This window comes from Sinocyclocheilus anshuiensis, unplaced genomic scaffold, assembly GCF_001515605.1.
Source record: "Sinocyclocheilus anshuiensis isolate Anshui unplaced genomic scaffold, SAMN03320099.WGS_v1.1 scaffold1143, whole genome shotgun sequence".
NCBI lineage: Eukaryota > Metazoa > Chordata > Actinopteri > Cypriniformes > Cyprinidae > Sinocyclocheilus > Sinocyclocheilus anshuiensis.
In genome coordinates, this window is record NW_015546123.1 from 1396437 (window position 1) to 1406204 (window position 9768).

Genomic DNA, 9768 nt, shown 5'->3' on the forward strand with positions numbered 1-9768 from the left:
GCACTGATGTTTGATTGATGACAAGCCAGCCTAGATAATCACAGCTTCTGCAAAGAACTGCAGCTGCCAGGAGACAAATCCATACGGAGCAGGAAGGGACTGTGTTTTATGTTTAAAACAATGGGAAACACACTATGCAAAAACTAAAGAGTGCACGTCATGTTTACATCTCTTCTAAAAACATAAATACGATTGGATGGAAAAATATTTCAGTGTAAAACTAATACACAGAATAGATATAATGCCACTGCCTCATTGTCTCAAAAAGCTCTCGAAGGCCATTCCACATGAATCTGTGGGGAACCATTACAGAGATGAAAGACAGGGGAATTGTTTCAAAATCAGTAATGTTTTTCTTCATTCTAGGGTCCGTTAAATGGGACGAGCCTGGACGTGTCTGTGGATCGGTGCTGGAAATGATGAGCCCAGCATTCTGACAGAGCGAGGCGTGACGTGGGGGTGGGTGCTAATGTTAATCCTGCTATTGTCATTCTACGGCTGGCTGAATTTGCTCAGCAGAAATGTCACCTTAAATATGCATGTGAATCCCTCCTTTTTTTCCAAATGCTCAGTTTATTGAGAGCTATGGGACTATTGTGAAGGGACTAGCCTACTTCAAAAGAGTGTTGAGCAACTGATCTATCTATCTATCTATCTATCTATCTATCTATCTATCTGCCTAATCTAATTTCTATAATTCTATCATCTATCTATCCATCCACCTATCTATCTGCCTATCCATCCATCCATCTAAAAACAAGAATTTCAAGATAAAAGCTAATAATCTCTCTCTATATATATATATATCATCCATGTCTTACTATACATACAGTACATCCATCTATTTGTCTGCCTGTCTATCTGTGTATGCACCCATGCATCCATCTATAAAAACAAGCATTTCAAGGTAAAAGCTAATAATCTATATATATTTATCATCCATCCATCAATCTATTCATCCACCGATGGATTTAAAGTCATTTGAATTCTACTTCTATAAATTCCATTTATTTATTTATTTGGAATTTAAAAGTAATTTTCAATGCAATTCTGAATGTTGCACATCCCTGGTATTCAGGCAACAATTTGACCTTGGCTACATCTTCACTGTCATGGCCAGTGTGAAGCAACAGTATCCTTCACTGTCAAATTCAAGGCAAGTTCAGCGCAATCAAATGGAACTTGGCCAAAAATGCTACGTCAAAGTATGAAAATATGTGTTCATTATGTTAGAATAAGAACATTATTTAAAACACTTTTAATAAGCAAAACATTTACTAAATAGAAAAATCTCATTTAGAACAACATCACAGGCCACAACAATCAAAGCCATTCTCGTCTTTGTTTTACAACTTTCTTGGGGCAAAAAGCACTTTTGCCCCTTTCACTAAATAGGCTGTTTATAATTCAAAGCATAAACTTTTCCTGGTCATATATCGTCTAGCTGTACTGTTGCTGTGTTTTCTTTCCACTGTAGGGTTATATAATGTGAGTGAGGGCCTCTGGGTTTGGCTGAGGTCCAGTCCCACACAGGCCTCTCTGTGCTGCTTTTTCCTGGATCCCTCCAGCTGCCTTTATCACCCCAGCAGCTGACTCCCTCACATGCCTCTCTGTTCCTAATGAGGGCTTTTTGGGCAAGAATTGTGCCGCTTTCTTGTTTTACTTCTTTCTTTCCCTCACTCACTTTCTCTCGTTCTCTCTTTCCAACTGCCAACCAAGCCATTTGTTATCCTTGTTTTGGCTGCAGAACAGGGCAAGTCCAGCTGACACACACCTGCTTAGTGGCTGTGAACAGGGCAGCTTTAGAAACAGCGAAACAACGTCTTTCTAAGTGGGCCAAATCTCTATCCAAATAGAAACAGAGGACTTTTTGATGCATAAGGAACAGCAGCTTTTTATCAGCTGAGCTGCGTTTATCAGTCCAACTGCCATACGCCCCAGTAAAGAGTGTTTATCAGATTGCTGACAGCCTGTGTAAAAATTCAAATTCAAACCTGAAATGTGTTACTCCCCAGTTTTGCAAATCCTTGATTCCTTTCTGTTCATCATGGCCTAAAACGCTTAATGTAAAACCCAATCATGTGCAACGAATTGGCAAAGTACATTAATTTGGCTCAGTCCCAGATGTTAATAGGAAGCTACACCAACTTTATCCAGTGTGCTAATTAAAATGTGACTCGCACCAAGGGTTAAAATCTCTGAGGGAATCATTAGAATGGGGCTGAAATTAAACCAAAAACCTGTCCTTCTATCCATCAACATAGCACACAACCAACTTTTTTTTCCCACAAGGCATCACTGAAAATGACTGTGAGGTTCAGTTTACCAATCTAAAGCTAAAATAGTTCACATCTCTGAAAACATCAAAGCAATTTTTCAAATAGGTGCTATCTTTATAAATAAACCTCCTCTGCCATGAGAAATGCTACAAGTAGATTATATTATATAGATTATTATATAAAAACCTTTGCTTAAAAATAAATTGAGAGAGAAATCGACATTTCTAGGTATTCAAAACAATACAAAGAGAACTGGTTAAGGGCTCAAACACATCCCAAATGCTTTTATGTACAAAAATGTCTGTACATTTAATGACTTAAATATGAAGGAAAAAACACTGACATAAATTCATTATTTTACCTGTTTGTGGGAATTTTGAAAGGTATTTTTAGTTGTCCAGAGAGACTATTGATGGTACACACATCAGAGAAGCATCAAAAGCATTCATGCAGAAAGATGCTTGGTGGCAGACTCGAGTAGCGCTGAGACATTACAAGTGACTTTGATAACGTTAATACTCCATATCGCACTACAGTGGCACAGATACACTGACAGCCCAGCTATTTTAGGCAACACAAATAAAGAGCAGGTCAACTGCGGGTGTGTGGAGGGAACTGTCAGCTCGGAAAGACAATTGGGCTTGATGGAAGAGCTGGTCCCAGCTGGGTGTAAGAATACCGGGGAGATGGAGAGACAGGAAGAGATGGTGAGACTGGTAAGAGAAAAGAAAATGGAGATGGGGGAGGGATCAGGGACAGGATCAGCAGGAAACAGCTGAGGCAGAAGGTACGGTGATCCATCACATCCTGACTAACTGGCTCAGGTGCTCCACATCCTCCCAGACATGTTAGATAAATGATGGGCTCTCGGGGCTGAAGGGGCTTAGAAACTGGAGTTTTACGTCCCAGTGGATTCATACCACCTAGTGACCAGTCATTTTTTTTAATTTTCATTTTTTTGGGGGCAACTGGGGAAATTTAAAGGGGGAACTATGTCGATGTGAAAGCGCTGGCTACTGCATTTTTATTTAGCTGATCTGCAAACAAATCTGAGGGCTAGAAGGGAGAAAATGACCTTGAGAACATCGAACCAGTTTGCGTGCTTAAAGCAGGGCTAATAAATCCTTGCTGTTCTCATGGGGATGTAAGAGCCCATCTGACAACAGTCACCTCCTTGTGTCCTCTCCATAAGACCTTTTTTTCTCTTTTCTGAAACACACAGCATTGTCTCTGAGGGTTTACACCAGTATCGATCAGTTTTCATCTTCCTCAAAGAGTCACTGCTGAATATAAACGACTGCATGACCTATATGTTTAATGCATCTGTATTCTTTCAGCAAGCCTCAGGAACAATTCACTCTACAGAAGAAAAAAGGCGAGCTTTCATTCTTCTTGAACATCACAGCATCCTACAGGGTGTTGGGGGTTTTATTAGGTACTGCACTCTTGTGTTGAAGATTATACAAAAATCAACCTGTGGTCAATGATCAAACATTGGCATGTGAAGCTGGTATTGCTCTCATTCAGGATCCTGGTGCTGCCTGGAGAGTCTTGTGATTCGTGAAACAGCTTGAAGGAAAATCCCAATCAGAAAGCCATTAACCTACCATGTACTTTATATGGAATCTATATTTAAATCTATACTCTGTGATCTACAAGTATTGAATGGCGATATGGCAAACCAAGGGATCAGATTAATCCGTTTTTCAATTCAAAACGTTTATTCTTCCTCCAAATTCACCTCCACACAACGTGCTTTTAATCAATTTTCAGACACTTTTATCAAAAGCATACAGCGAATCCAAGGTATTAATTTAATCAGTATCTGAATAGTATGTGATCTGAACCCAAGAGCAATTTCCATGCTCTATAACTTCAGCTTTATATACAGTATATATATATTATAAACAATGAGATAAAATTAAAATTATGAAGTATTCCGTTATCTCATTGTTTTATATTTATTATATATTTTATTCTATTCAGTTTTAAATACTTTCTTATAGAAAAAACTTCACATATTACATATTAGTTTAAAATATTTTAGTATTAAAACAGTAACACACATTATTAAAGTATATTAAAATAATTTATAATATATACTCAATATTTCAGAATTACATCCTAAAAATAAAACAAAAGAATAAAATAAATGCACAATATACAAGTAGAAATGTAAAAATATAATATAAATTCTACTCTGAAAATACACTTCTTTCAATTATAGAAAATTACTTTGAGTGAGAAAAACATTTATCTTCAATGCTCTTTGAAGACTGTTTATCCAAGCCTCAATCAGAAGAGTTTTCATTCAGTTTCTCTGAATGCCGTCAGACATCACTGAGCGAGGGGAGGAGGACATTGGTGATTGGTGCTGAGTCAGCAGGAGCCGTCTGGTCACCCCAGAGAGTCAGTGTGCCTCAGACTGTCAGGACATTCTCACTGCCTCCACTCCACTACAGGTCTGTGAACAGAGAGAGATGTAAAAGCATCCCTCTGCTGCTATAACTTCAGTGACAAGTGCTTTAACAGGGGTTGAGGTGCTACGGTGTGACCATGTGAACTTTACAGGCTGCTGAAGCCCAAACAAGCACGCTAATGTAACACAACACTAGGCAAACACCTATCGTAAATCATGAGGTCATTACGTGCTCATCATTGGAGCTAATTCTGTAGTGGTTTAGCCATTACAGCCACATTTATCATTCTCTTGCAAATTATATACAAGTGACAGGTGCTTCATTCCTGACCCGACTCAACCTCAGCTTGGGGCAGCCAGGGCCAGAATAATCAAACTCAGATTGACCCGCGCGACGGCTGTTGAGTCAGCACACTGGCACACATTAAGGGTTAATTTCATGAGGGCTTATTAAAGCATTCAGGCCAAAGGGCCATAGCGATGAGGGAGTGCCTTCGAAAGGTCAAGATGACGTTCCTCCCATCCTTTTCATTCAGTGGACCAACATTCAGCAGGTCATCAGTCTGCATGTCAGATACAGAGCCCATTCTGATGTACCCATCAACTAATCCGATTTTCTGCTTGATTCTAATGTCTTTTCAATCAATCCGTGGTCTCTTTCTTCTCACATTATAACAAATCCTCAAAACTGTATTGTGAAATATTACAACTTAAAATAATTGTTCATTTTTAATATATTGTAAAATGAAATTTATTCCTTTGTGATGGCAGTGTTGAATTTTCTGCAGGCATAACTCCAATATTAAGCGTCACATGATCCTTCAGAAATAATTTATTAATGTTGAAAACAGCATTTTTTTTTTTATAATAGCTGCTAAACTGTATTATTATTATACATTGCCTTGTTATACTCCGTCAATCACATGCTCTCTTCTCACATAAAAACATAACAAAAAACAACATTTCAAGTCCATTTATGTATCTATTTGACAAGTAGCAGGGTAATAGTCAGACGATCAGTGTAACAAAAAACAAATAAACCCGTTCAGGGGCTCAACCTGATCACCCTGTCAGGGTTTATTCAGTGATGACCAACTGACTTATACATTACCTCTTACATATTTCATTAAAACAAAGTAATAGTCTTGGCGTTGGGGTTACATTTGTAATTTTACATTTCACGTCTCTGTAAATGCACCAACACTCCCCCAGCAATAACAATAGACAGTAATTCATCATATGAGGGTCTCCAGGAATACAAAGAGGAAGAGCGTAGATATGAAATCTGAGCCGAGCGGTAGACGAGAACCTAGAGGTCAGGACTGAAATCATCTGACCTGATCAATAATTAACCAAGGTCACCTTTAATGACAGCGAAGCAATGTGGCATAAATTATTCATACAAATCATTGTATGAAACAACAGTGGTGGAGAGACTGTGAAAGTGAGCCTAAGATGATGGATAAACAGAAAGACCAATAGTCTCTCTGGATCTCTCTCAAGAGACATCATTTTTATACTCTTGTTGGTCACATCAAAGGAATGTTGTGTACACATGAAAACCTGAACAGATTTGGTCTGTGATGCAGCAAATTCCTCTGAAGTTCCCATTCGATGAATCACCAGAGCTGGAACCTGTAACTGCAGTTCACTCAAATGCCACAAGAGGTTCAAAGAGACATTCATCTTAGAGGAATCGAAGTGAGCCAATCTCCACAGGAAGGTGTGCAGTGAGAGAGGACGGAGTGTAAATGCCGGCAGTTGTGTGCGGCGGGACCTCTCGCGCTGGAAGGCAAAAGAGAGGGAGTTTGAGCTAAACTGGACTCTTTGTTCATATCCCACATGGCAGAAGGGGATTTCCTTGCTCTCCCTCACTCTGATGCACTTTCACTACACTAAACACACGGGGCACAGATAAATGATGCAATGTCAAGCAATCCAGAAGGATCAAGGTGCCAGAAAAAAAGTACATAGTCATGACTCTGCCGGCACCCTGCTAACCCTGTGATGAACCCTCATTCAGCCAAATCTTGGATTATGGATTGCAAACATTTCGCAATGTATTGCTTCAGACAGTAATATGATAAGTGGGTTTTTGTGCAAAGACATCAAGTTTTGTGCATTTTCCTGCAATGCAATGCCAATCACATTTCACATCTTGTACTAATTGTTTTTCTGTTGCATTACTGTATATACAATGATGCTCAAAAGTTTGGGGTCAGTAAGATTTTGAGAAATAAGTCTCTTATGTTCAACAAGCCTGCATTTATTTGAACAAAAAGATAGCAAAGAACATATTTTAAAATGTAATTTATTGCTGTAATGGTATAGCTGAATTTTCAGCATCGTTACTCCAATCTTCCATGTCACATGATCCTTCAGAAATCATTCTGACAAATAATGCATACAAAAACTTCAGTAATGGCCATAAACTCACTTACTACACCCCAATAAATGTGCTTGGTGTACTGTTCTCTATTAACTAAGCCTTTAGTGGGAACAAGTTGCAGAACTATATTTCACCATCTATTTTATAACACTCCGCAGAGGCTGATCTAGAGGGGTGATTTCAGAACACTTCAGGGACAGGAAGAGCTGAACAGAAGCTATAAATGCTTAAGTGACAATCCATCTTTCTAATTACACTTCATTCAATGCATCAACATTCCCTTCAGCACCCTCATTTGTCCATTACTCTGAGCCATCAGCACAGCTGGTCTTACAGGTGGCAGCAGCACGTTGTGACATTACATCAGACTGTCTCCAGAAATACATTGCCACATTGGCCTTATGCAAAGACTGTACATCATTATTAGTAAAAAGATCAGAATAAATGGCCATGAAAACCCTGATCATTCAGTTAATCACACTGATCTTAAACCGCAAACTTACGCATTCACCTGCTCTAATAGTTCAAATGACTGTCACGTCCCTTTGAAATTGTGACCAAATATTTGCTGACATTGAGGGAGCGTATGTCCTTTTCAGAGTGTTTGCTTGCTAGTTTCCACTAAACTGGCCTTCTTCAGAGAGCTGGTACACATGTGCCTGGCCTGCTGCCCTTAGATAAAGAACACACAGTGTTAGTGAGGGGGAAGGGAAATCGAAGCAAAAAGAGATAAGAAAAAGAAATTGAATAGAAACTGTATAGAATTAAGAAATGTTTACATAACAGCTTGTCTTTTTGCATAATGTGCATGGCACAAAACAAATACACACAGGCTGCCTGTGCCGGTTGAATCCGGGAGCCCCTTGAAGGATGTCTAACCAGTAATACTGCATTTAATGGTGAAATACAGTACGAGTTGTGAGAAAGTTGGCATTAAAGGGATAGTTCACCCAAAAATGAAAATTACCCCATCATTTACTCACCCTCAAGCCATTCTAGGTGTATATAACTTTCTTCTTTCAGATGAATACAATCGGAGTTATATTTAAAAATGGCCTGGCTCTTCCAAGCTTTATAATGGCAGTGAATGGGTGATCCAATAGTCCAATAGAAGTCCAATAAACTCCATCCATCCATCATAAAAAAAGAGAGTGGCATTTCAGCCGGATGACGTAGGATGTAGACGTAGCGTAATCTCCTGTGAGAATATGCTAGTCTTGCAAGAACCAAGTTTTGTTTACAGCTAAGGAAAACCAGTTTCCTCTTGGCTTAAATCGAAATCTTCCAACATTTTTCTTTACAAATCCTCAGTTTGTACTAATTCGTGACTGGTGTTTTGTTTTGCTCTCTCCTCTCAGCTTCTGCGTTCATCACTTCTCACCGGAGCTTACGCTATGCCTACATCCTCCACTGGAACGCCACTCTCTTGTGAACGTGTGTACGACAGTCAGCGGAAGCTAGAGATTACAGCTTATAAAGTTTTACAATTTTTCTTACAAAAACTCATCGATTCGCTTCAGGAGGCCTTTATTAAACTGCTAGTGTCATGTGGAGCACTTTTTTTTATGAGGGATGGACGCAGTTCATTGAACTTCTATTGGACTATTGAATCTCAACACCCATTCACTGCTATTATTAAGCTTGGAAGAGCCAGGACATTTTTTAATATAACTAATTGTATTCATCTGAAAGAAGAAAGTCATATACACCTAGGATGTCTTGAGGGTGAGTAAATTATGGGTTCATTTTCATTTTTGGGTGAACTACCCATTTAAGAGTGAGCACTGAAAACCATACCTCAGTGACAGGACCACCCAGAAGCAATGAAGTACAAAATGTCCCACAATAGAGGTGAGAGAGCAATTTACAAAGGAATTCGGTCCAATTTGAATCCTCCAGCAGAGGGTCCGGATAACTGATACACAACCTCTTCACTGTAAAAGAGGAAACACATGACATTTAAACAAGAGGGTGGAAATATTTAGAGAACTGCTCTTCAAATGTCAACCTGGCTGGGCCGATCTGCATTTATTTAATCATTCACAATGCATGCCAGTTTGTTTACAGTTCATAAAGCTGCCTTGCTGTCTGAGTTTCATGGTTTCTGTTACAGAGGTGGTCACATGGTCATGGTGGCAGTCAGAGAAAGAGGATTATGAGAGAATCCACTGACGAAACAGTCTAGCCAGATTGGGCATGCCCTGTATTGAGCCCCACCCCTCATAGTGTTATTAGAGAGCACTAGCAGCATCCTGCTCTCCCATCATCCCCGGCACTCACATTAATCTAAACATCTCAATCCCCAAAACCAGATCTGAAGCAATTCCATTAACCTGGGCTTTATGGAGGATCCACAAGAAAATCCTCAGCCCAAGAGGATGGCTAGTCCCACTTAAACCATCTCACTATATATCTACAGTCACCTAATCATTAAAACATAAGGGCATTATCACAGACTTTTAAATGAATTCACAGATAAATATGCATGTTAATACTACAATACACCGAGTTCATCTGGGGTTAAACGGTGCATTCTGTGCTTAAACAAACCCTTCAAAACCCCCCATGAGATGGAGAGAAAAACAGAGCAGGGACACCTGTTATATAATAATATTAACCTGTTAATATATATTTATATATATATATATATATATATATATATATATATATATAAAATGCCC

General features: G+C 39.1%; 1 long non-coding RNA gene across 1 annotated transcript in view; it reads right to left on the bottom strand.

Annotated features, from left to right (window-relative positions):
• Positions 1–5864: 5864 nt before the first annotated feature.
• LOC107701022 (uncharacterized) overlaps positions 5865–9768 on the bottom strand; it is a 79717-nt gene continuing 75813 nt past the window's right edge. Inside the window, exon 3 of the long non-coding RNA XR_001635602.1 lies at positions 5865–6483. This is a non-coding gene — a long non-coding RNA (uncharacterized LOC107701022). The remainder of the gene's footprint in view (positions 6484–9768) is intronic.